This window comes from Pteropus vampyrus, unplaced genomic scaffold, assembly GCF_000151845.1.
Source record: "Pteropus vampyrus isolate Shadow unplaced genomic scaffold, Pvam_2.0 Scaffold288, whole genome shotgun sequence".
Taxonomy (NCBI): Eukaryota; Metazoa; Chordata; class Mammalia; order Chiroptera; family Pteropodidae; genus Pteropus; species Pteropus vampyrus.
In genome coordinates, this window is record NW_011889069.1 from 996,397 (window position 1) to 1,023,110 (window position 26,714).

A 26,714-nucleotide genomic window follows, 5' to 3' on the forward strand; every position below is an offset into this window, starting at 1 on the left:
ATTCTTCCAATCCAAGAACATGAAATATCTTTCCATTTCTTTGTGTCTTATTCAATTTCTTTTAATAGTGTTTTATAGTTTTCATTGTATAGGTTCTTTTATTTCATTAGGTTTATTCTTAGGTTTTTTTTTTTTTTTTTATTTGCAAAGGGATTTTTTTTTTCATTTCTTTTTCTAACATTTCATTATTAGAGTATAGAAATACTATGGATTTTTGAACATTGATTTCATATCCTGAAAGTTTACTGTATTTGTTTATTATTGTAGTGTTTTAGTGGAGTCATTAGGGTTTTCTATAGAGAGAATCGTGTCATCTGCAAATAGTGAGTATGACTTCTTCATTTACTATTTGGATGCCTTTTAGTTCTTTCCCTTGCTTGATAGCATTTGCTAGGACATCCAGTATTATATTGAATAATAGTGGTGATAGCAGAGAGCCTTGTCTTGTTCCTGATCTTAGAAAAAAGGTTTTTAGTTTTTCACCATTAAGTATTATGTTAGCTGAGCATTTGCCATATATGGCTTTTATTATGTTGAAATATTTTCCTTCTATACCTATTTTATTCAGTGTTTTAATCATAAATGGATACTGTATCTTGCCAAAGGCTTTTTCTGCACCTATTGATTTTATCATGTGATTCTTATTCTTTATTTTGTTTATGTGGTGTATCACATTAATCAATTTGTGTTTGTTAAACCATTTCTGTGCCCCTGGGATGAAGCCCACTTGATCATTGTGTATAATATTTTAAATGTGTTGTTTCATTCGATTTGCTAGGATTTTTGCATCTGTGTTCATGAGAGATATTGGTCTGTAGTTTTCTTTCTTTGTGTTATCTATACCAGGTTTTGGTATCAAAGTAATATTGGCCTCAAACAATGAGTTGGGAAGTATTGCCTCCTGTTCGATTTTTTGGAAGAGTTTGAAGAGAATAGGTATTAAATCTTCTTTGAATGTTTGGTAGAATTCAATGGTGAAGGCATCTTGTCCTGGACTTTTACTTTTTGGTAGGTTTTTGATAATTGTTTCAATTTCCATACTGCTGATCGGTCTATTTAGATTTTCCAGATCTTCTTGATTCAGTCTAGGTGGCTGTATTTTTCTAAGTACTGGTCCATTTCTTCTAGGTTATTAAATTTGGTGTTATATACTTTTTCATAGTATTCTTGTATGATTCTTTATATTTCTGCGATATCAGTCGTAATTTTCCCTTTTTCATCCCTGCTTTTGTTTATTTGTGTCTTTTCTCTTTTTCCTTAGTGAGTCTAGCTAGGGGTTTGTCAATTTTATTAAACTTCTCAAAGAACCAGCTCTTTGTTGCATTTATTTTTTTCTACTGTTTTTTTTTTTATTTTCAATTTCATTTATTTCTGCTCTAATTTTGATTCTTTCTGCTGACTTTAGGCTTCATTTGTTCTTCCTTTTCTCGTTTTTTAAGATGAAGCGTTAGGTTGTTTATTTGGGCTCATTCTTGTTTTTGGTGATAGGCCTGTAATGATATGAACTTTACTCTTATGACTGCTTTTGCTTTTGTTTTTTTGATCTATTCTGCAACTCTGTGCCTTTTTATTGTCAGTTCAATCATATGGTTAGGTTTTGGTTTTTGATCCCACAAGTTTTGATATGTTGTACAATCATTATCATTTGTTTCTATATATCTCTTGATCTCTTTTTTAATTTATTCTCTGACCCAGTTATTCTTCAGTAGCGTGTATTTGTGGTTCTTCTTGATTTCTTTCTGCAGTTGATCTCTAGTTTCAAAGCATTATGATCAGAGAATATGGTTGGTATGATTTCAACCCTCTTATATTTGTTGAGGTTATCTCTGTATCGTAGTAATCGATTCTTGAGAATGTTCCATGTGCACTAGAGAAGGATGTATAGGCAGCTGTTTGGGGATGGAAGGCTCTGTAAATGTCAATTATGTACAGTTGGCCTAACGTGTCATTTAAGGATGTTATTTCCTTATTGATTTTCTGTTTGGATAATCTGTCCATATCTGACAGTGGGGTATTTAGATCCCCTACTATGAGAGTGTTTTGGTCTGTTTCTCCCTTTCGTTCTGGTAGTAATTGCTTTATATATTTCAAGGCTCTCTGACTGGGAGCATAGATATTAATAAGTGCTATGTCTTCTTGGTGCATGATTCCCTTTATCATTATTAAGTGTCCCTCAGTAAGTGTCTCCTTTCTTTACCTTTTTTATTTTGAAGTCTATTTTGTCTGATATCAGTACCACTACTCCTTTTCTTGGAATGCCTTTGCTTAAAATATCATTTTCCTCCCTTTTGCTTGGAGTCTATATTTTCTTTGGAGCTGAGATGTGTCTCCTAAAGGCAGCATATAGTTAGGTTTTGTTTTTTTGATCTATTCTGCAACTCTGTGCCTTTTTATTGTCAGTTCAATCATATGGTTAGGTTTTGGTTTTTGATCCATTCTGCAACTCTGTGCCTTTTTATTGGTAGGTTCAATCCATTTACATTTAGGGTGATTATTGAAATATGAGTTTTTTTAATTACCATTTTATCTTTTGCTTTTCTGGTAGCTCAGTGTTTCCATTGCTTCCTTGTCCTCATGTTTCTGTTTTCTTTACTTTGATTGGCTTTTGTGGGTTTTCCCTCTGGTCCTTCTTGTTTTATGTAACATACTTCAGTTCTGAATCTTTGGCGTGTGGTTACCATTACGAATATGAAAAGGATAGCTGTATATATACAGTCGTCCATTTTCTTCTGTGTGTGCCTTATCTCCATTCCCCTTTGTGAATTTGGATCTTTGAATCCCCCCCCTTTTCAGTCATTGTTATCTCAATTTGTTCCTATGTACGCTGAACGTTCATTACTATCTTATTATAGCAATTCTCTTCTTATTATTTAAGCTTATAATGCCATGTTCTTAGTAAGGGTTGCACTCCTCTGCTTCTATTTGCCTGGTGGTCACTGTACTCCTAATTATGTATTTTTTTTGTGTGTCATTTTGTTTTAGGTGAGCTGACCCCTTTCAGTATTTCCTGTAGTGTAGTCCTCATAGTGGAGAATTCCCTCAATTTTTGTTTGTCTGGAAAAGTCTTAATTTCTCCTTCATATCTAAAGGAGAGCTTAGCTGGATACATTATTCTAGGCTGGTAGTTCTTTTCACTTAATAGTTTAAATATCTGATTCCATTCCTTTCTGGCTTGTCAGGTTTGCGCTGAGAAGTCCGAAGATATTTTAATGGGTTTACCTTTATATGTTACTGTCTCTTCTCCCTGGCTGCCCTGAGAATTCTGTCTTTGTCATTGATTTTTGATAACTTTAATACAATGTGTCTTGGTGAAGGCCTTTTTGGGTTGAGATAATTGGATGTTCTATTGACTTCTTGAATTCCAAGCTCCAGTTCATTCCTTAGATTTGGGAAATTTTTGTCAACTATTTGTCTGAAAATAGTTTCTAATCCTTGCTCCTTTTCATCACCTTTGATAATGCCCATTATTCTTGTTTCCTTTCCTGATGGGATCAGCTAGTTCTCGAATTTCTCTTTCATTACTTTTCATTCTTCGATTTCTCTCTTCTTCCTTCTGATTTATTTCTAGATTTCTGTCTTTGATATCACTGATCCTTTCCTCCCTTTGGTTGACTCTATTTCCCAAGCTTACTATTTCATTTTTCAATTCTTGCAGTGTGTTCTTCATCTCCAGAAGTTCTATTTGGTTCTTTTTGAGGGTTGCAATCTCCTTGCTCTGCTCATTTAGTTGTTTTTTTTTGAATTCTTGAAATTATTAATTTGTGTTGCTTTGGATCTCATTGAGTTTTTTTCAAAAGTACCATCCTGAATTCTTTGTCATTTAGGTCACATATTTCTATGTCTGTAAACTTATTTTCTGAAGATTTTTTTTTTTTCTGAGATGCCTTGTCACCTTGATTGTTCATGGTGTTTAATGGACTACTTGTCCACCTGGGCATTAATGGAAGTGTACTTTACTGTTTTTCCAGAAAGAAGATTTATTATATAAAGGTCTCTCTTTAGTCTGTTACAAAGAAAGCGTTTTTCTTTTGGTTTCCAGTAAGCACTTTTCTTTTGGTGTCTAAGCCTCTTGGATCCCTGCTTTATATAAAGTCTTAATAATGCTTTTTAAATTTTCTTGTAGATATTTAATCACACTTGCTACCTTCAATTTCAGTCCCTGTCAGTGTCAACGACAGTCTCGGCACTGTTTGCTCAGATTCTCCTGGGACTCCTTAGTGATCAGTCTTGGGGGGTGGCGGGGGAGGGGCCCTTTGGGTTGGTGGTTGGGTGCTGTGGCTCATTTCGGTTTTGCAATCGCACTGGGCAAAAATCAACTGTTGTTCCTCTGCATTCTATCCTGCTTCACTGCTTTCTGCCCTGATGATTGGGCCCTGCAGCTTTCCCAGGCAGGGCTGTTGGGGTAACTTGTCACAAGAGCTCACTGCCTCTTCTCCCCTGCCCTTTCCCCTGCAGGGAGTTTCAGCAGATGTGAAAGGCATCTTCTTTATTACTCCTGGTCCACCACCCTATATCTGGGGTTCTGACCTGTGGTAGCTCTTATGAGCAAATCTTGCACTCAGACATGCTCGTGTGCAGTTTGGGTGTTTTTTGTTGAGTTTTAGATGTTCAGCTTATTGTTGTTTCAAGGGGAGAGATCTGGGGACGTCTCTCACTCTGCCATGTGAAACAATTTAAATTTTCTTGTAGAACAGGGCTTCTGGTAATTAATTCTCTCAGCTTTTTAATGTGTGAAATAATTTTTATTTCACATTCATTTTTGAAAGATACTTTCACTGGGTAAAGAAATGTAGGGTCACAGTTTTTCTCTTTCGGTACTTTAAAGTGCTTTTGGCTTGCATTGTTTTTAGTAAATAATCTGCTGTCGTCTTCATGACATTTGTTCTCTATGTAATGTGTGTTTTTTCAGTGACTGCTAGATTTTCTATTTATTATTAGTTTTAAGCAATTTTGGCACATTTCTTGTGCTTGGGATTTTTTAAGATTCTTGGATATGCGGGTTTATACTTTTCATAAGATTTGGAAGTTTTATCCATTATTTCTTTAAATATTTTGTTCTGTCCTTCCCATCTTTTATTCTCTTTGGTAACTCCAAATATACATATTGGACCAGTCGAAAATTTCCGAAATCCTATGATGTTCCTTTTTCCAGTCTTTTCTTTCTCTATTTTTATTTGGGATAGTTTTATTGCAATATATTTAAGTTTACTAATATTTTATGAAATGGCTAACTTGCCATTGATTCCTTCCTGTGATTTTTTTCATCTCAAACATTGTCATTTTTATCTCTAGAAGTTGAGCCTTTAAAAATAATCTTTCATGATTCAACATGTTAAAAATTTTTTTAATCTAGTTTCATAATCATATAGAACAGAGTTAAAACAACTGTTTTAATTCCCTTGTCTACTAATTCAATCATTTTTTTCCCATTTCTGGGTCAGTTTTGATGAATTTTTTCATTATCCTGTGTTATATATTTTTGCTTCTTTTCATGCCTAGTAATTTATTACTAGATTTCAGACATTGTGACTTTTTTTGGGGTGCTTGATACTTTTGTACTCTTGTCAATATTCTTGAGTTTTGTTCCAGAATGTATTTAATTAATTAGAAGCAATTTGAACTCCTCAGCTCTCACTTTTAATCTCTGTTAAGCAGGCCTAGCAAAGCGTTTAATTTGAGGATAATTTTTTTTTTTACACAATCATGTAGGCAAAACCCTTCTGAGTACTCTACCAGATGCACTGTTAATTATTAAGTTTTCCCCTACTGCCGGTGATAATAGGCATTGTTCCCAGACCTATGGAACATCATGTTCTCTTCTTTATAAGCCTTTTGTTTACTTTTTTTCTGATCTTACATAGCTTCCTCACATGCATACTCAGTTGAATACTTTAAAGGAATTTTTTGAAGACATCTGGAGTTCTCTTTCTGTGCAACTTTCTCCTTACTGGTACTCTGCCTTACTGAATTCTAACTGCCTTTATGTTTCTGGGCTCCCAACTCTATTTCCTTAATTCAAGGAGGGTGCTGGGCTATGCTGGTCCCTTTCTAAAACTCTCTAGGCAGTAGACTAGAAAAATAATAGGGCTAACTTTGTTTATTTCTCATCACTCAGCTATCACTGTGCCTCGATACCTAATGCATCATGTCTTCAGAGCCATTATTTCATAGATATGTCTTGATTTTCAGTTGTTTTAGGTGGAAGGTTATATCCAGTTCCTGTTACTTCTTGAACCAGTGTTTATGATTTGACTGTTCTAGGACAACGAAAGAAGTGTAGGGAAGAAGACTACTCTACGTGAACTGTGCCATGTCTCAGGATCACATAGTATGCTGTTCCCTCTGCGGGAAACATTATTCTACATATTGTTCACCTGATTAACTTTTATTAGTCCTCTGAGTCTCAGTCTACATATGACTACATATGAGTTCAGAAGCCTGTCTTATGAGTATCTGTCCTTTTTAACTTCTTTTAAATTATGGTATTTTGTACTTCTTTTGCACTGAATAAGTGAATAACAGCCATATTTTTTTCCTTGACTTTCTTTACTGAAAGATTATATGCCCTATGAAGACAGAGACATAACTGCCTTGTTCCTTGCTGGATCAAAATAAGTGTTTAATAAATGTTTGACCAATAAATATGAGAAGTTAAAAACAGTTGGATATGGCAGGGACAATGGTACCTGGTGGGTGATAGGTACTTAGAACAAACATTAATTTTTGCTGGTGTGAGCCACATGATAGCTGACTGAAGTTACTGACTATACTTATCTATATGCATATCTGAGCTATGTCCTAAAAAATTTCAGAAGTGCTTCTGGGTTGGGGACAGATGAAACTCTGCAGAGGAATGAGGTTCTTCATGGGAAGATTGATGGGGCAGGAAGAGTCAGTACAATCTAGGTTATTATCATTGGGATTTCATCTGTCTTTATAGGCTGATGTGCTTTGGGATATACTATATATTATATGATAATATATATATTATATTATACTATATAATTATAATATATATCAGGTATCATAATATATAATGTTATTTAGGACAAATATGTATTTTTATTTGTTTCTATTTTACTCTTCGGGATGTAGCTCTATGAAGTCAGATACTTGGTTTGTCATGTTCTCTGCCCTATCTCAGATTCTAGAGCAATCTTTTTCACTTAGTAGGAACTCAATAAATATAAACTAAACACATAAATAAGATATCTTTGTACTACTCTATTTTAATTTTGGTTAAGTAGTATGCTAAACTACTATTTTTGTCTTTTTAAATTTTTTTAAAACACAATTAAGTAGAAATCAAACTACATTCTCTCTTTATTTTATCACGCCTATAGGGAGTCTGGCTGCTGAGATTAAAATGCTTAACTTGGGCTCCAATGTTCACCTGGTGGCAGCTTAGCTTAATCGCAGTCAAATTACCTCAGCTTGACAACTCAAACATGTGGAAGCCCTAGGGTGCCTATGTCTATATTGCGCCTGGCTCAGGAGACAAGAACAGAACCACATAAAGCAGTGGGGAGACATCATTAAGGTTATGATTAAGCTGCCTTGCAGAGCAAAAAATATTCTCCCAAGAGAAGACCAACGTCCTGCCAAGAACATCACTGCTTTGTTACTTATTACAAATTTCTGGTGATTTTTCTTCCTAAATAAAAAATAGTAGTAGAAAATATTACTGCCTCAACATGAAGTTTGGCAGGATAAAGAGTAGAATTGCAGTGTTTTAGTGTTATAGAACCAGTGAATGAACAAGGATTTATGTACACCTAAGAGGTAGAGTTATGGGCAACAGCCAGGGCAGGGTGGGTGCTCAGTAGGGAGAGTTGAGAATTGACCATGGGTGGATCAGAGATATGGCCAAGAAGAAAACCTGAAGATCAGTAGTCTGAGAAAACATGTGTGGCACTGGTGATGAGGGCAGAGCAGATAATTCCAGGGTGATCTGACTTAGATCAATGGGATGGCATTTTCCCTCAGAGCTGCTTTTAATGAAAAGCTAAGCTCATGCCAGCTTTTGCTGCCTGGATGTGAGTACCCATTGCCCCTCACTCCATAGCTATCTTGGCTCATGATAGCAGAGTGAGTTCCAGATGGGAAAGGCTTGACTCTATTTGGGTAATGGATTTGATCTGTCTCTTAGGGCAAAGCAGAAAATTAGATACCAGTGCCATTTTCTATTTACAGTTGCTGTCAGGGTTCAGTGCATGAAACAGAAACCATTCTGGGTATCTTAAGCAGAATGGGACTTAATATGAAAAATTAGGTGCTTCAAAATACTTGGAAGTGCTGCAGGAATAAAGTCAAGAGTTGAAATTATTGAGCTCAAGGACATAATCTAGAGCTGCAATCCAGGGATCAGAAAGCCAGTCTGTGCCACAAATGCCTCTTGACACCCATGAAGCTAGGGATTGGACACTGAAATGCTGTATCTGGCTGCCTTTACTGTGTCTTGCTTCTCATGTGTTCAAGATTTTACCCGCCAGTATAAACAATAATAAAGAAAGATGGCCTCTGCTCACTTTCATCTTATAAGTATCATTCAAGGGGATCTAATTGGTAGAATATAAATTGAATGCAGAATCTGAGAGACTGTGGAATCTGGATTTTTTGTTTTGTTTTGTTTTTAGTATGCATTTCTCTCTAGTAATGCCAGGGCCAGGGTGAAGCAAGAGAAGTACCTAGGGCATAAAATTTACAGAGGTACTCACTCTCAGAGTCAGGCTGGTACGAGTATCCACTTCAAGGGATTATTGTGATAATTAAATAAGATACATAGTGAATGCTCACTAATTATTAAATCAATAACTTTTAGTTGTAGGGAGCAAAGGAAAATGACATAATTTTCTCTACTATGAATTCTCTTCAAAGAATCCCCTTCTTCAGTGAATCTCTAGCCTTATGTTACATAGGGTTTTGAGGGTGATGTTCATAGGGCCAAGAAGGAAACCTGAGCAGTAGTTTGGAAAAGCACGTGTGGCACTGGTTTTTAGCAAGTCCTGCTGTTTGTAAGTAGAACCTTTCTAGAATACATGGGCCTTTATTAGGTCTGTCCTAAAATATGAGCCTATAACAACAAGGAAAGACTTTTTAACATCCTGTTACACCTTCCTATTCTTCCACACATAAGAGCAGTCTGTTAAGATTCTAACTAAGAATGTCATCATTTATTACTAAATGATTGTTTGAAAAGTAGATATCCATGGGAATGATAATACTAAGCTATGACCACTGATATCTTACATAAATACAGAAATGGAAGAATAGTGGGAAGAGCATTCGGACACTGACCCTTGAAGAAGACAAAAAAGAGAAGAAGGGAGAAAAGATTTAAAATTAGAAATTGGGTCAATAGCTACCAGGGCCTAGTTATAGTTATAGGACTCTAGAAAAATCACTTTATCTTTTTTGACTTCATTTCTGTATCCATTAGATGATGATTAAAATATTCATGAGGTTTTCAAGCTATTGTAAGAATGAAAAAGACTGAAAAGATTTTGATTCCCCCCCAAACAAACAAAAAAAACAAACAAAAAACTAAAGGAAATGTCTACTTCACACTACTCACAAAAATCAGTTCCAGGTAAATTTTAGATCTAAATGCAAAAGGTAAAATAATAGTCTTTGAGAAGATAACATAAGAGAATATCTTTACTCTTGGGAAAGGTAAAAATTTTTATAAAAGGGCATAAAAACAATTTACTTTAGAGGAAAAATTGATAAGTTGGACTACAATAAAATTGGGAACTTCTGGTCATCAAAAGACACCATCAAGAGAATGAAAAGGTAGAAGATATATGAAATGTGCAATGATGAACAAAGAGCTCATATCTGAAATCTATATTTTTGTCTAAATAAAACTCCTACAAATCAATAAGAAAGAGCCAGATATCCAATAGAAAAAATGGACAACAGTCCTGACCAGGTACATAACAAATGGTGATAAAACAAATGAAAAAAAGCTTCAGCTTCATTAATCATCAGAGAAATACAAATTAAAATCATAATGAGATATCAATATATGACTATCAGACTTGCTCATGTTAAAATGACTGATTATAATAAAGGTTGAACATAGAGTAAAGGAAATTCTCATATACTGTTGAAGGGTTTGTTAATTTATACAATCACTTTTATCCTCCAGAAATTAATTCATTAAATTTTATTTCCCAGCTTTATTGAGATATATTTGACATATAACATTGTGTAAGTTTAAGGTGTATATGTGATGATTTAATATGTATTATAAAATGATTAGTTCAATAAGGTTAGTGAGCAAACTCCATCACCTCATGTAATTACCATTTTTGCATATGTGTGATGAGACACTTAGGATTTACTCTCTTTCAAGTATATAATACAGTTTTGTTAAATATTGTCACCATGCAGTACATTAGACCCAAGAACTTAATTATTTTATAACTTGAAGTTTGTACCCTTTGACAAAAATCTCCCCTTTTCCTCTACCCTTCATCCTCCAACAACCATGATTCTATTTTCTGTTTCTATTAGATCAGCTTTTTCATACTACACATATAAGTGAGATCACACGACATTTGTAATTTTGTGTCTGATTTATTTACTTAGCATGATGCCTCAAGGTCCATTCATTTTTTCATGAAAGGCAGAATTTACTTCTTTTTTATGGCTGAAAAATATTCTGTTGTATATATGTATATACATATAAACATTATATATAGTGTATATATAATATATATAATTATTGTGTATATATAATATATACATAAACATTATATATAATATTTTCTTTATCCATTCATCTGTAGATGGAAACAGGTTGTTTCTATATCTTGGCTATTGTAAATAATGCTTCAATGAACATGGAGTTGCAGATACCTCTTTGAGGTAATGATTTCATTTATTCAGTCTATACCCAGAGTGGGATTGCTGAATCACGTAGTAGTTCTACTTTAAATTTTTTGAGGAACCTCCATACTGTTTTTCATAGTGGCTGCACCAATTTACATTACATCAACAGTCCATGAGAGTTCTCTTTTCTTCATATTTTCGCCAGTATTTATTATATCTTGTTTTCTGATAATAGCTATTCTAACATGTGTGAGATAATATCTTAATGTGGTTTCGTGTTTCTCTGGTAACTAGTGATGTTGAGCATCTTTTCATGTACTTGTTGGTCATTCATATGTCTTCTTTGGAAAAATGTCTATTCTGGTCCTCTGCCCACTTTAAAATCAGGTTATTTGTGTCTTTGCTCTTGAGTTGTATGAGTTTCTTACATATTTTGGATATTAACCCCTTATCAGATATATGGGTTAAAATATTTTCTCCCATTTTGTAGGTTCTCTTTATTTTGTTGATTGTTTCTTTCGTTGTGCAGAAGCTTTTTTATTTGGCATAGTTTCACTTGTTTATTTTTGATTGTGGTGTCATAGCCCCCTCACCCCTTGAATTGTTGTGAACACCAATGTCAAGAAACTTAGTCCCTATTTTATTCGTAGAAGTATGGTTTCAGGTCTTACATTTAAATCTTTAATCCATTCTGAGTTAACTCTTGTGAGTGGTGTGAGATGGGCTCCAATTTTATTTTTTTGTATATCCAGGTTTTCCAGTACCATTTATTGAAGAGGTTATTCTTTTCACATTGAGTATTCTTGGCTTTCTTGTCAAATATTAGTTGACTATATATGTTTGGATTTATTTTGGGGCTTTTGATTCTGTTCCATTGGTCTGTGTACCTGTTTTTATGACAATTCCATGCTCTTTTGATAATTATAGCTTTGTAATGAAGTTTGAAATAAGGAAGTGCCTCTAGCTTTGCTTTTTTCTTGATTGCTTTAGCTATTCAAGATCTTTTGTGGTTTCATGTGGATTCTAGTATTGTTTTTTTTTTTTCTATTTCTGTAAAAAATGCTATTGAAATTTTGGTAGGGATTGCATTGAATCTATAGATGGCCTTGGGTAGTTATATAATCACTTTGAAAAACTGTTGTCATTATCTACTCAATTTAAATATATGTAAATCTTATAGCCAAAAAAATTTGGGGTACCAAAATACATGCAAATACTAATTATAATTGCCCTTGTAATAATAATAATAAGCCAGATAGACCCAAAATGTTCATGAGAGTAAAATAGATAAATTTAGTATATTCATGTAATAAAATTCTACATATCTATGAAAATAAATGAACTACTGTTACATATAAAATATGTAAATCTTATAAATATGATTATCAAAAGAATGTAATCACAAAAGAGCCTATTCTGTTTTATTTCATTTATATAAATTTTAAAAATAGGCAGTGTGAATTCATGGTGTCAGAATAGTAAATCAGAATAGTATTTATTTTGGGGGAGGAGGAAGGAACAAGAGATTAGGAGTGGGCATAAGGAGGCTTCTGGGATGCTGTTAATGTTCTGTGTTTGATCTTGGGATGGTTACATGAATGTGTTCCCTTTATGACATTTCATCAAGCTTAAGATTTATGGTATTTTCTGCATGTTTGTTATATTTCAGTAAAAATGTCAACAAAAATACAAAAAAAATTGTAAGGCAAGACCTCTAAATACAAAAGTGGTATTTTGTTATTACAAATAATTTTCTATGTTAAAATTTAATAATATTTATAAAATTCAATAACAATAAGGTTATTTTAATGACTAGAAATCAGCATTTATGCATGACATTTGCAATAGGTCACCAATGACTATTTTCTCCTCTACTAACAAATCCCTGAATCACAAAGGTAAGTAGTTCAAATTATATATATATATAAAAACAACTTCCCTTGCAGTTTTAGAATGGTGGGAATACTTTCAACTGAAGTTTGCATAGATCTAGCTAGTATAATTCCACAAGTTAATGCATTTGCTTGTCTCTAATACATTAAAAACTAACATGCATTTATATATATGTGTCTGTGTATGTATGTCTATATATACATATACATGTATATGTATGTGTGTGTGTGTGTGTGTATAAAATACTTGAATCAATTGTAGAGTACCCCAAAACCTGGAGTGTTGCAATTTTGGAATGTCTGGACTGTTTATTTCATCTAGTTTTCACATTCTGCCTAACTGACTATAAGATGGTGGCTGGAGATATAATTCATCTCCCGGAAGTAGGCTGTCTCCCTGCTTCTGAGGGTTAGCCTGCCAAGAAGGCAACCAAATTTTAGTAATCTTTGGGCAAAACTTCCTATTTTCTTTTGTGTATAGAGAGCCATGGTAGATGTTTGCTTCTTTTGTAAAATGCCTATCAGTCTCTTCTGAAGTAAGGTGGTAATTGAGGTGGCTATGGAATAAGTGAATTTACTCTGTGGTGGGAGGTAGAAAGCATAGCCTCTTGCTATTTCATGTCCATCTTTGTGCTGGCTATCTGGAAAAACAGTAACGAGAATGTCTCTACAGACCATGAGATTCAAAGGATTGAGTGAAATTGTTGCTTTTTGTCGGCAAAGTCTGGTTTTTCACTTTTTATTTTACTTGAACCAGATTTGACATGAATTTGACACAATACTCATGTCCTCTTTGCTAAAACATTCTTGGCCTCTGTAACACTACAACCTCTCTTTGTTTCTTTTACCCCTCTGGCTCTCAGTATTCTTTGTGGATTCCTCTGCTTTTCCCTTGAAATATGAAAATTAAAATATGAAATAACCTTGAAATATGAAAATTCTTTTATGCTCTGTCATAATCTTTTTCTTGTCTTCCTCTATACACCTTTTCTCTAGATAATTTCATCAATTTACATGGTTTTAGATATCATATATATGTCAACTATGCTAAATTATATATCCAAGTCCACCATCTTGTTCTGAGCATCCAAGGAATTGACACTATAAAAAGAATATGAGGTCACAAAAATAAGCAAGCATCTGAGTTTTATAGGATTAAAAAAGGATATGCACAATACAATATTTATTCTAGAGGAATAGTTAATGGAATAAAACAAACAAAAATTTTAAGTAAGTATAGAAAGTATTTTCAAATAAGTAAAGAAAGATATTGGAAATATGAAGCAGAATAAGTAGTTATTAAGAAAAGTCAGTGATTGTCTCTCTGGAAGATTTGAGGAGGAGGCTGAAGAATCTCTTTTAAGAGATTCTTGGAGGAGACTTAGGTGAAACCCCAAGAAAATAGAGCAATCTCATACAATAAGATCACTGTAACAACAAAGACCACAGATAGTAGGAGAAGCAGACCAAGATTGGGAAGGCCCTGTCCACTCTAAGTGGATTGATAGTCACATAGTCAAAATCTCCTCTCCCTTCTGCTAGCTCCATTCCTGAATAAGATAGGTTAGAGTGAGTCTTCCTGGAATTTGCACTCTGTTGGGAAGGTGAGGATAGGAGAAATCAGTGATAAGCATAAGAAGAAAAGAGAAAGAGGACAAGAGTGAGTGTCATACCTGGAAACTATGCATAGTGATTATAAAAATACTTGAATTTGATGGAATATTTTCCTGAATGAGACAGATTTTAATAAGTGGATGAGATTATAGAAATCATTAGACTGGACTAAATTTAAATAGGAATAGAATGGAATGAAAATGAGATGTGTGCTCTAGGCAGATTGAGTGTTCAAGGTTAAGGAATTTTGAGAATAAAACATATTTCATGGTACATCTAACTGAATTGAGGACTCTGAATGCGCTACACAGTTTTTTGTTGACCATCAGGTATGTATAAACTATTATCTATGTATTAAAGATAGAGCAGTGTACAATACTGATAAAAATCTCTTACCTTATGAAGCTTACTTTCCAGTGATAATCATATCAGGTATATATATTGCATACTGAGGACTGTCCAAGCCAGACTGTTGCTCAGGCTGTAGAGCAACATTGTTCTATAGGACTCTTTGCAATGATGGAAATGTTTTATATCTGTGATGTTCAGTAGCCACATGTGGCTAGTATGACTGAGGAACTCAAATTTAAATTTTATTTAATTGTAACATTTAAATTTAGATAGCCACTTGTATCTAGTGGCTATCATATTGGACAGAGCAGCTCTAGAGTTTTAGTAAAACTGTACAATTAACATTTATTCGAAGCCCTCTTACTACTAAGGACTTGGAAACCAGTCCATATGACTGTTTCATGGAAACTTGAAAAACAACGCATGTCCTTTTTTAAAATTTTCAGAATAAAGAGTTTAATAAATATCAGTTATAGATATCCTATTATTTATGTTATTTAGGGCATCGATATTGTTATTGATTATATTCAACCACTTTATTTGTCATGGACTGAGAGGAGTGACCTAAAACTTCCTTCATTTATGTGCTTCTGTCAATGTCTTAGCTTCCAGAATTTAGCAACTTTGTTCTCAGTTGTACACTGCCTTTTTTGTAGTTGCTGCTTATTTGGAAATGAGGGTTTCAGGAAAAATGTCTCAATTATTATTTTACACTTAATATGACACATAGTAAGGAAAGAGATATTCTCTTTTGCCTCACTGTTAACCACTACATGGTTTTGGAACTTCAAGGGTTCTCTAGGTTTGCTGGAGCATGAGGTCACATAAACAGCAGTGCTTTCTTGAAGACAAAAACAGCACGTATCTAGACTTCATGAACATATTTGATTCGCTTATATGGGGGAAGGTCATGTACAATTGGAAATAAATATCTAATAGAGTTGTTCAGTAGCTTAATAGTATCAGGCCAGCATCTCTGTGAATCTCTTGACCTTTGCTTTATGTTTGTCATTTCACTGTTAGCAGATGGCTGCTGGAGATTCAGACATTATGTCCACATTTAAAGGAGGAAGGTACAGGAAAGGGAGAAATATCTTAAGAATATCCATTCTTTTTCCCAAGAAAATGTAATCTTTCCCAGTAACATCCTACATATGTGTCATTAGCCATAAATGTGCCTATCACATGGACATTGTGAGCTTTCAGGGAGGATGCAGAAGGAAGCATTTAACCTGATACAGTGACACCCCAAATAAAATCAGAGTTCAATCAGCAAAGAAGAAGGAGGAAATGGATATTGAACCAGTGACTAGCAGTATCTAACACAATAGGAATCCAACTTATTTTTCTTTATATAGTGAACTAGTTTCCCAGAAGAGAAAAAGCAATTACTAATTTTACACAACAATCTTTAAATCACAACTCTCTCAGTTTGTGGGGTTGGAACGAAACAAATGCTAGCTATAGACCCATGCCATTTGCAGAATCACTTTTTATTGCAATGAATAATGCTAATGGTTTGAGTTCATTTCAGTAGCTGGATGCTTCCTATCCTAATAGAGGTATTGTCTCAGGAGGATCCTCAGCTATGCATGCAGATAGATTCCTGACAAACCCTAACGTAAATTTTATGTACATGCTTCAACATGTGGAAATTATTCAAGTGAAGAGTAGAGCGGAGGGAATGGTGCCACACAAATTTGGGAAAGAGCTGAAATAGTAAAGAAATAAAATTCAGTATAAATATAATAAACCATGGATAGATTGGCTAGAGAGATAGGAAGGGGTCGCGTCATACCTAGGATTGTAGGTCTATGGTAAGGATCAAAGATTTTATTCTAAGTATAATAAGAAGTTGTTGAGGTATTGAGTTCATACAGAGGGCATGCTTGGTTTACAAACTTCATTAGTGCAGTCATCCATGGGACAAACAATTTAAATGTGTTCAAATATTTTTGTAAAGTTGAATAAGTAATTTGTCAATTTCAATGTATTCAATGAATTACTTTGATAGGCATCTCCAGTACTTCACACATCTAAGAAGGAAAATGCAGCTGTGTATATCAGAGGATGCTTTCAGTAGATTTCTCTCTCTCTTCCAACTCCACAGACATGCAGAGTTCTTTGGTAAGTAAATGTCCCTTTCATGAGTTCTAGTTTTTTTTGTACTCTTACGCTATTATATACAAGCTTCATTATCTGTGTGCTACCCCAATAACTGGACCTATGATGTCTGTTAAATAAATTATTGGACATTCTGACTCCTGGAATTGATTAATTTAGATTAACTTAAAATTTTTTTTGCCTCCTTATATTAGTAATAAGGCGGAGGGGACAGGAGTGGATGGGAAGACAAGTCAGGAGTTAACATCAGTAGTTCATGTGAGAGATCATGGATGCTCAGGTTAGACCTGTGCTAATGGACATAAAGAGCTATAAATGAATTGAGATACATTTTAGAGGTAGACTAGAATTATTGATGAATTCAGTTCAGGATTGCAAAGAGGGGGAATAATTAAGTATAACTTCCATACTTAAAAAGAGTACTGGCAAAGGACTGGTTACATATTAGTAATACCTGTTGTGTGAATGAGAAAAAGGGTGTACAATAGCCACAACATGTACAGTGTCTTATAGTTTTAAAATATTTAAACCTCACACCTTATGATATTGGTAGCACAGAGTTTATTATTTTATTGTTTTACAGATGTGGAAACTCTTTCATAGGAGACCAGTCAGAAATAAAAATGTGATGTGGAAAAGGGAGTTAACATAGCCAAAGAGGACAAATTAGTCTTAAAAAGGGGGAGGTTAGAAGGTGAGAAGAGTTGGATTGGCACAGTGGAAGAAAGCTAACATTGTTGGGCTGCGAGAGAAGTATGGATGAAGCACAATGAACTTACAGCAGGGTGGCTGTGGGTGATAAATTGGACCTCCTTTTCACGTGCTTTAAGAGATATAAGGAGAATAATTATTTTTAGGGGGGTAATAACTTGAATGTTGGGGTATGCCTGTTTCTATGTGATTTTAGGCAGAGATTAAATTAATTAAGATTCCAACTTTAATGTTCTTCAGCTAATATAACTATCTTGAGCATGGACATGAAATGTAATTTGAGCTAAAGCTGATTCTGGAAAACAGAGCATGATTTGGAGGCAGTGAAAAATGGATTTGACCAGTTTTATGTTGGACTTTGTAAAAGACAAAGTTAGACAGATTCATCATATACAAGTTATGAAAGGCATGGAAAAAACTGTGAATTGAAATCTTTATTAGCCAGATTTGTTATAAGCTATCTCTCTCACTAAAAGAAATTTTAGAAAATATAGAACATTATTAAGATGATAAAAATTATCCATAGTTCATTACTAAAATCTTTAAATATTTTAGGATATTTCTTTTAGTCTTGTATATGGGTGCATGTATATATGTGTGTAAAAACTTCATAATATAATTAATATTTGAAATGACACTATGTATAACATTTTATAATCTATTTAAAGTACTGTGTGAACATTTTTATATTAAACAATCTTCACAAAATTTTTTATGGCAGCACTGTAGTTCATCAGCATGTGCCATGAGTTACTTAAGCATTTCATTTTAGATTCTATTTTAGTTATTCTCTCATTCTCCTAATATATCGTATTATTTGCTATTTTTGCCATTATACATTCAACGTCATTAAATTCATATACTAAATCTGTAACTAATAAATTTTCCAAAATTAGAATTACTGATCAAAGGTAATGAACACTTGCACTCACTTCAGCAGCACATATAATAAAATTGGAAAGATATGGAGATTAGCATGGCCCCTGCACAAGGATGACATGAAAATTTGTGAAGTGTTCTATATTTTGGTTGTTAACTAGACTTGTGGTGTTTGTTTTACAGTAAATACAAATATGAAGTCATTTTGTTGTATACTTGAAATTGATGTAATGTATACCTCAATTAAAAAAAGTAATGGACACTTTTAGAACTTTTGGTAGACATTACAAAATAGTTTTCTAGGTTTAGCAAATGATTGGATTTCCTATTACATCACCTTCTCCCCAAAACTTGGGATTAACTTTTAAAACATGAACAATCTCATAGTTTTAATTTGCATTTCTTTGGTTACTAGTAAGTTTTGTCAATTTTCATGTGTTTATTGGCTATTTTTCTCTCACACATTAAATGTATGTGTTCTTTCTATTCTGTCTTCATCATTTAAGACAGCTTGGACCCAACACAGAGAGAACTAAATAAATATTTTTACAATTGACTGAAAATCCATATGGGCTTCCACCAGGAACTAATAATGCATACAGTTTGTGGCTCCTTTTCTATTAATCTTCCTCAATTTAATTTTTCCTATGAAATGCAGTATTCAGAGAAAGTGTGATTTTTTTCCTACTCCCTATAGTCCTAAGAGACATTATCTCAGTTGAAACTTTTCTCTCTTCATTTTCACTGTTCTTCATACTTCATTAGTAGGAACTCTTGGGTTGTGGAGGGCAATGCATGGACAGCATATTTATTGAACTCTAATTGCATATCTAAATGAATGCACAAGCCATGCAACTACAAATGAAAGTCTTAAAAATAATAATTTGCATAATTAGCTGACAGGAAGGCCTAAGCTATTATTTAAGTTCTTATATAACATAACATCGTCAAGTGTTAATTTATACTCTGTTCTCTCCAGAATGATTGAGCTGTTTGGTAGTTTTATTTATGACTCATGCTTAGATCCATTTTGCAATGCTGATAATGTTGAGATAATGGGAATTTATAGTTAGCTCTGACAAGAGACCATAAAACAAATGACTGGATGTTTTCTCTATGGCTACAGGCTCAATTTGTAACATAAAGTACTTAATAATTGTTATTAATGAACCCACTGTGGTTGGTATATAGACACAGCTGGAAATCACATCTGTTATCAGACAGCCTGGGTTGAGTAAAGCACAAACACTGCAGGGAACTAATAGCTACAAAAGGAAATGACATCACAGAGCCATAGGAAGTGCAAGTATATGTTAGCTGCACTGAGACAGAAGAGATTTAGGTTAGATTTAAGGAGAAATGACAGAAAATTTGGCTTTTAAAAGTTTTTCTTCCATATTGATCCCAAATGTCTTCAGTTGAGAGCTAGAATTTCATTGTCAATCTATATATTAAACATTAGTAAACCTTATAGCTTATTTTTTAGATAAAACAAATAAAAGCAGTCCATGGTCTTTTAAGACTTATCTTCTCCTATTCCTTTTGAAATACTATGTTGTTCCATTCAAATTGGGTTATTTACCTTTGTTTTTACAGACTTATGCTTTTCTGCCTATGTGCTTTTTCTTTTGTTATTACCCCCATTTGAGGTCATTTTTCTCAAACTGCTCCCAAAGAGAAAACTCTCTCCATCTATTCCTCTTTCTCTCTCCCCCAACCTCTTTCTCTCTCTTTTTCTTCTCATTTGTCCCCATTCTCAAATTTCATTCTCCTCATTCACCACTGGCAAACATTCTAAGATATTTCATATATATTATTTGACTATATGAAGTCTTACAAAATATGTTTGTTCTATGTGCCTTTTTGATTTATGGAAATCATGGAAATTATATATAGATGCCATTCTGCTTCTTTTACTGAGCACCGAAGTGCCGACCATGATGCTCTGTGAAACATCTAGTCCATTCTTTTTAAATGTTTCATAAAACTTCATGTGTATCCAACAAAACTGATCTATCCACTTTCCCAGTCAGCGATGGATACTCGTATTGCTCTGAATCCCTATCACAATAACCAAAGTGACGATGGGCATTTTTATGTTTTTCACTTGTAGATTTATGGGAGAATTTCTTTGGGCTACATATCTCATAGTGTAATTGCTGGGTCATAAAGTGTGTGTAAACTTAATTTGATTAAATGCTGACAGATAGCTCTTGAGAATGTTTCATCATTCTTCTCCCAACAGGAGTTCCTATATCCCTATATTCTACATGGGTAAGATGATATTTTATTTGTATTTTTATTTGCTTCTGTGATTACTACTGAGTTTGAACATCTCTTGATTTTCTTAGTAGTGCTTGGGATTTGCTCTATTTTAATTGTCTATCATTTTTGCAATTTTTTTTTCCTCTTGGGTTATCTGTCTCTTGAGGACTTAAATAAATTCCTTGTATATTTCTACATTGTCAGTTTTAGATGTTTTCTTATAGTTTGCCGTTACTCTGTTAACTCTATCCATACTCTTCTCTATTAAACAAAAATAATTAATTTTGATGTAATTATAGTCAAACTTTTGCCTGAGGATTTGTGCTTTTTAAGTACTTTAAAAATAATTCTCTGTACCTCTAAATCACACATATAAATTCTAACATTTTTTTCTATTTTATCTTTTATTAATCTATTTAGATTCTACTTTTATATGGGTTATTATTTAGAGATCCAATTTTATTTTCTTTCTAACATCATGTATAAAACAACCTACCCTTTCACCTTTGATTTGTGATGCTATATTTATCATATATTAAATTCTCACCTATAAATGTTCTTTCTCTGAGTTCATTTTTTTTTCTCACTGACCTATTTGTTCCTCTGTTCTTATATCAGTACCCACTTATTACTATGTGTCTGAAACAGGCAGTCTACCATGGGCCCTGAGCATCCCTGAACATTCCTGCTGAGTGTCCCAAGCTTATTTGTTCCTTAAACTGAGCACTTTCTGTAGCTAGACACATAGGCAACCAAATAGGTCAACAACAATAGCATGGACTACTTTTCACTCTCTAGTAGGGAAGGGGAAGAGAGAAGAGAGACGAGAGAGAAGGGGAGGGAGAGAGAGGTTGTCTTGTTTGCTGGTTACTACAGAAGATGCCATAACTGACTGGGTGGGGCTATTTGGACCCCTGTCCTGCACCACTTTTATTGTTCCCATTGATAAATGTGTAATTAGTATTGATGTTTTACATGCTTATGCTGTGAACCCTCATGGAATTCAATGGGGATTGTCCCAACTGGAAAGAATTACTTTTAGAGAGATGAGAGTAGATACTACAGCCCACCAACAAGGCTTCCGGTTCCTTCCAATGTTGTACAACAGAAACAATATAGAATTCTAGGGAAAGACTAGGAAATCACAGTCTTGGGGCTTGTAAACCTCAAGGACCCTTTGTAACTATAGGAATTTGCTAATAATAACTATGCTGATTAGAACAAATATTGGTTAATGTTCTGTCAACACTTGAATATGTATTCTCTTGTTTTAGGGTGGAATATTCACTACTATAAATTATGTCCAGTCGGTTGAAAGTGCTATTCAAGTCTTTATGCTTACTAATTATCTTTTTATCTTGTCTATCAATTACTGTTTAAAAAGTGTTGAAATCTCCTATTATAACTGTGGATTTGTTCATTTCTCATTTCAGTTCTGTTTTTGCTTTATATATTTTGAATGTTATTAGATGCATATACATTTAACATTGTTATTTTTTTATGAATTAATTCCTTAGGAAATATTCCTTTTTATCTATGGTAATAAAGCTCATTATAAAGACTACTTCATCTGATATTATCTTAGCCATTCCAGTTTGCTTTTAATTAATATTTATATGATATAACTCTTTTTGTCTTCCACTTTTAACTTACCCATGTCTTTATATTTAAAATGAGTTTCCTGAACATTACATTTAGCTATTTTTTTATTTAAATTCAGTGTGAGAATCTCTGACTTTAAATTGAAGTATATAGACTAAAGACAACAAACCATTTCTGTAAAGAGCCATATGGTAAATATTTTAGGCTTTTGGATCATATAATCTCTGTTGAAACTGCTCAACTCCACTGTTATAGCATGAAAGCTGCATAGACAACACATAAGTGAATGGGTATGGCTGTGTTCTAGTAAAAACTTATTTACCAAAAAAAAAAAAAAAATCACAATGGGCTATATTTAGTTGATGGGCCATAGTTTGTGACCCATGGTTTCACCCTTTATATTTAATGTAAATATTGATATGGTCAAGTTTAAATCCTCCAACTTTTTGCTTGTTTTCTATTTATCTCATGTTATTCATTCATTTCCTATCCTCCTTTCCCTTTTCCCACTTTTGGATTAAGTATTTTTAAAATTTTATTTTACCTCCATTTTTTTAACTTAAGTAAAATAAAACTGCATGTTTTGTGTATATGTGTGTTTTGTGATTGCTATATGGTTTATAATATACATATTTACCTTTTCAGCCTACCTTAAAATAATATTATAACCCTCTATAGATTAAGATCCTTAAATATTTTCACTTCCCACCTAGTCATTTGTGTTATTTTTTTCATACATTTTACCTCTATTTATAAGATCTATAATGTATTGCCACTACTTTTTTCAGCTGTATCGAGGTATAATTGGCAAAAAATAATAAGATATTTAAAGAGTAGAAGGTGATGATTTGATATACACATACATTGTGGAAAGATTCTCACCATGGAGTTAATTAACACATCTACCACTTCAGATATTTACTTTTTTGTAGGGGCAGGGAGTGAAAACACATAAGTTCTACTTATTAGCAAATTTCAATTATATAATACAGTATTAGCAACTGTAGTAAACTTTTTATACAATAGCTCCTCAGAACTTAGTGTCTTATAACTGAAAGTTTGTACCCCTTTACTATCCTATCCCTTTTTCCTCCACCCACCAGCTCCTGACAACCATCATACAACTCTCTCTGTTAGTTCAACGTTTTTTAAAATATTCCACATGTTAGTGATACTATGCAATATTTGTCTTTCTCTGCTTTATTTCACTAAGCATATGCCCTCCAGGTTCGTACATGTTGTCACAAATGGTAAGATTTCCTTTTTTTAAGGCTGAATAATATTTCAGGGTGAGTGTGTGTGTGTGTATCACATTTTCTTTATTTATTCATCTGTCAATAGACACTTAAGTAGTTTCCACAGCTTGACTATTGTGAATAATGCTACAACGAACATGAGGGCACAGATATATCTTTGATAATGATTTTGTTTCCTTTGGATATGTATCCAGAAGTGGGATTGCTGGATCATGTGGTAATTCTCTTTTTAATTTCTTAAGGAAGTGCCATACTAGTGGCTGTACCAGCTTACATTCCCACCAGCAGTGTAAATGGGTTCACTATTATCCACATCCTCACCAGCATTTGTTATCTATTGTTTTTTGATAATAGCCACTCTAAAAAGTGTTAGGTGATATCTCGTTGCAGTTTTGATATGTGTGTCTCTGACGATTAGTGATGTTGAGCACCCTTCCTGTTGTAGTTGGTCATGTATGTCCTCTTTAAAAAAAATGTCTGTTCAGGTGGTTTGCCCATTTAAAAGTGTTCTTTGTTTTGTTTTGTGTTGGTATTGAGTTGTATGAGTTCCTTGTATATTTTGGCTATTAACCACATCAGATTTGTGTTTTGCAAATATTTTCTCCAGTTCCACAGGTTTCCTTTCCATTTTGTCATTGGTTGCCTTTGTTGTGGAGAATCTTTTTGGTTTGATGTTGTCCTACTTGTTTATTTTCGTTTTTGTTTCTTTGCTTTCGGCATGAAAATCAAAAAATCCTTGCTAAGAACAATGTTAAGAAGATTTTTTAAAGGCATTTTTTCTCTGTGTTTTCTTCTAGGATTTTTACAGTTTCAGGTTATATGTTCAAATCTTTAATTTATTTTGAGTGAATTTTGTTAGCAGTGTAAGATAGGAGTCCAGTTTTATTCTTTTACATATGGTTATCCAGTTTTCTCAGTGTTATTTATTGCAGAAACTACCTTTTCCCCTTTGTATATTCTTGGCTTCTTTGTCAAAAATTAATTGACCATGTATGCATAGGTTTATTTCTGGGCTTTCTAATCTGTTTCACTGGTCTATATATCTCTTTTTATGCCAATACCATACTGTTTTGATTACTATAGCTTTGTAATATAGTTTAAAACCAGGAAGTGTGATGCTTCTAATTTTGATCTTTCTTGAGACTATTTGGCTGTTGGGGTCTTCTGCAGTTCTATGAATATTTTAAGATTGTTTGTTTTATTTCTGTGAAAAAAATTTCACTGAATCCTTTGGGTAGTATGGAGATTTAAACAATGCTAATTCACCTAATCCACGAACACAGAATATCTTTCTTTTTATTTGTGTCTTCTTCAATTTCTTTCATTAATGTCTTATAGTTTTCAGTGTGCAGATCTTTCACCTCCTTTGTTAAATTTATTTTTAAGTATTTTATTGTTTTTGATGCTTTCGTAAATGAGATTATTTTTATTTTTTTCTTTCAAATAGTTGTTAGTATATAGAAATGCAGCTGATTTTGTATATTGATTTCGTATTTTGCAACTTTTCTGAATTTGTTTATTAGTTCTAACAGTTTTTTGGTAGAGTCTTTAGGATTTTCTGTACATAATAGCATGCTATGTGCGAATAAAAACAATTTTTACTTCTTTCTTTCTGATTTAGGTGACTTTTTTTTCTTGTCTAATTGCTCTAGCTAGGACTTCCAGTACTATGTTTTTTGTTTGTTTGTTTGTTTGTTTGTTTGTTTGTTTTTAATTTTAAGTGGTTAAAATGGACATCTTTGTTGTTTTCCTGGTCTTAGAGGAAATGCTTTCAGTTTTTCATCATTAAGTACAATGTAAGTTGTGGTCATGTCACATATGACCTTTATTATTTTGAGATGTATTCTTTTTACAGCAATTTTTGAGAGTTTTGATCATGAGAAAATGTTGAACTTTGTCAAATGATTTTTCTGCATTTGTTGAGATAATAATGATTTTATCTTTCATTCTATTAATGTGATATGTCACACTTATTAATTTATGTGTATCGAATCATCATGGCATCATATCCCATCATGGTGTATGATCTTTTTAATATACTATTGAATTTAGTTTGCACATATTTTGTTGAGGATTTTTACATCAGTGTTCATCAGGGATATTGGCCTGCAATTCTTTTTTTGTGTAGCGTCCTCGTTTGATTTTGGCACCAGGGTAAAGTGGGCCTTGAAAATTAGTATAGAAGTGTTTCCTTCTCATCTATCTTTAAGAAGATTTTGAGAAGGATTGGTATTAATTCTTTAAGTGTTTGGGAGAATTCACCAGTGAAGCCATTTGGTCTTGAACTTTTCTTTGGAATATTTTTTGAAATTACCGATTCTATTTTCTTACTAGTAATTGGGATGAGGAGAGTGTTGGAATATGCCCACTTTTTGCGATCTCTGAGCTGAGCTAGAGAATGTACAAATAAGGTTGAAAATACTTTTAACAAATACTTCTAGCACACAGAGATACAGAGCTAATATAGAGTTGATGAGGACATTTAATATCTCTGTGTCTTTAGTAGCACATACCCCATGACTTAGGAAATGAAGGAACTGCTATGATTTTGGATAATTTAAAAGCTAGCTGTTTAAAACATAATTCTTATATCGTCAAGGGGGTGATATTGAATTTGGAAAAGGCACATTTATTTAGAAGTAGATGTGAAATACTGAGTATATTAAAAATATAATAGCTATCTCTATGAATTGTTTTGAAAAATGGAAACATACTCAAAAGGCCATAATGGGGCTCTTACAAAGAAATGTGGGGATGTTTTAGATTTTAATAATGGAGTAAGGGACTTGCAGCTTGGTAATGGTAGACCAGGGGCAATGATGCCCAGCAGGCAGTATGGCGCTGATACTGGAACCATAAGAGAATGAAACAGACATGGTAGACCAAGAGTACCAAGTCTAGATGGTGTCTTTGTCTCAGGTCTGAACAAATCTGGATTCTAAATTTGGAAAGTGATTCTAAGAGGTCATCTAGCCCAGACAATATCAAGTGCAAAAATATGTTTTAAAATATATCATCCATTTTTGTTTGAATACTCCCATTGATGGAGTCTTCGCTACCAAAAACACAGCCCTTTTTCTTTTTGGAAAGCATTAGTTAATTCAGTTTTTCCTTGACTAATTCTAAAATTTGCCTCTTGTAAATTCACTTGTGGTTTCAATTCTGTTCTGCGGACAAATCAGAA

General features: G+C 33.4%; 1 non-coding gene across 1 annotated transcript; it reads left to right on the plus strand.

Moving 5' to 3' along the window:
• The first annotated feature begins 18,452 nt into the window (after positions 1 to 18,452).
• Positions 18,453 to 18,556, plus strand: LOC111729917. The gene has a single exon (XR_002776454.1). It is a non-coding gene; the product is annotated as a U6 spliceosomal RNA (small nuclear RNA).
• The last annotated feature ends 8,158 nt before the right edge of the window (positions 18,557 to 26,714 follow it).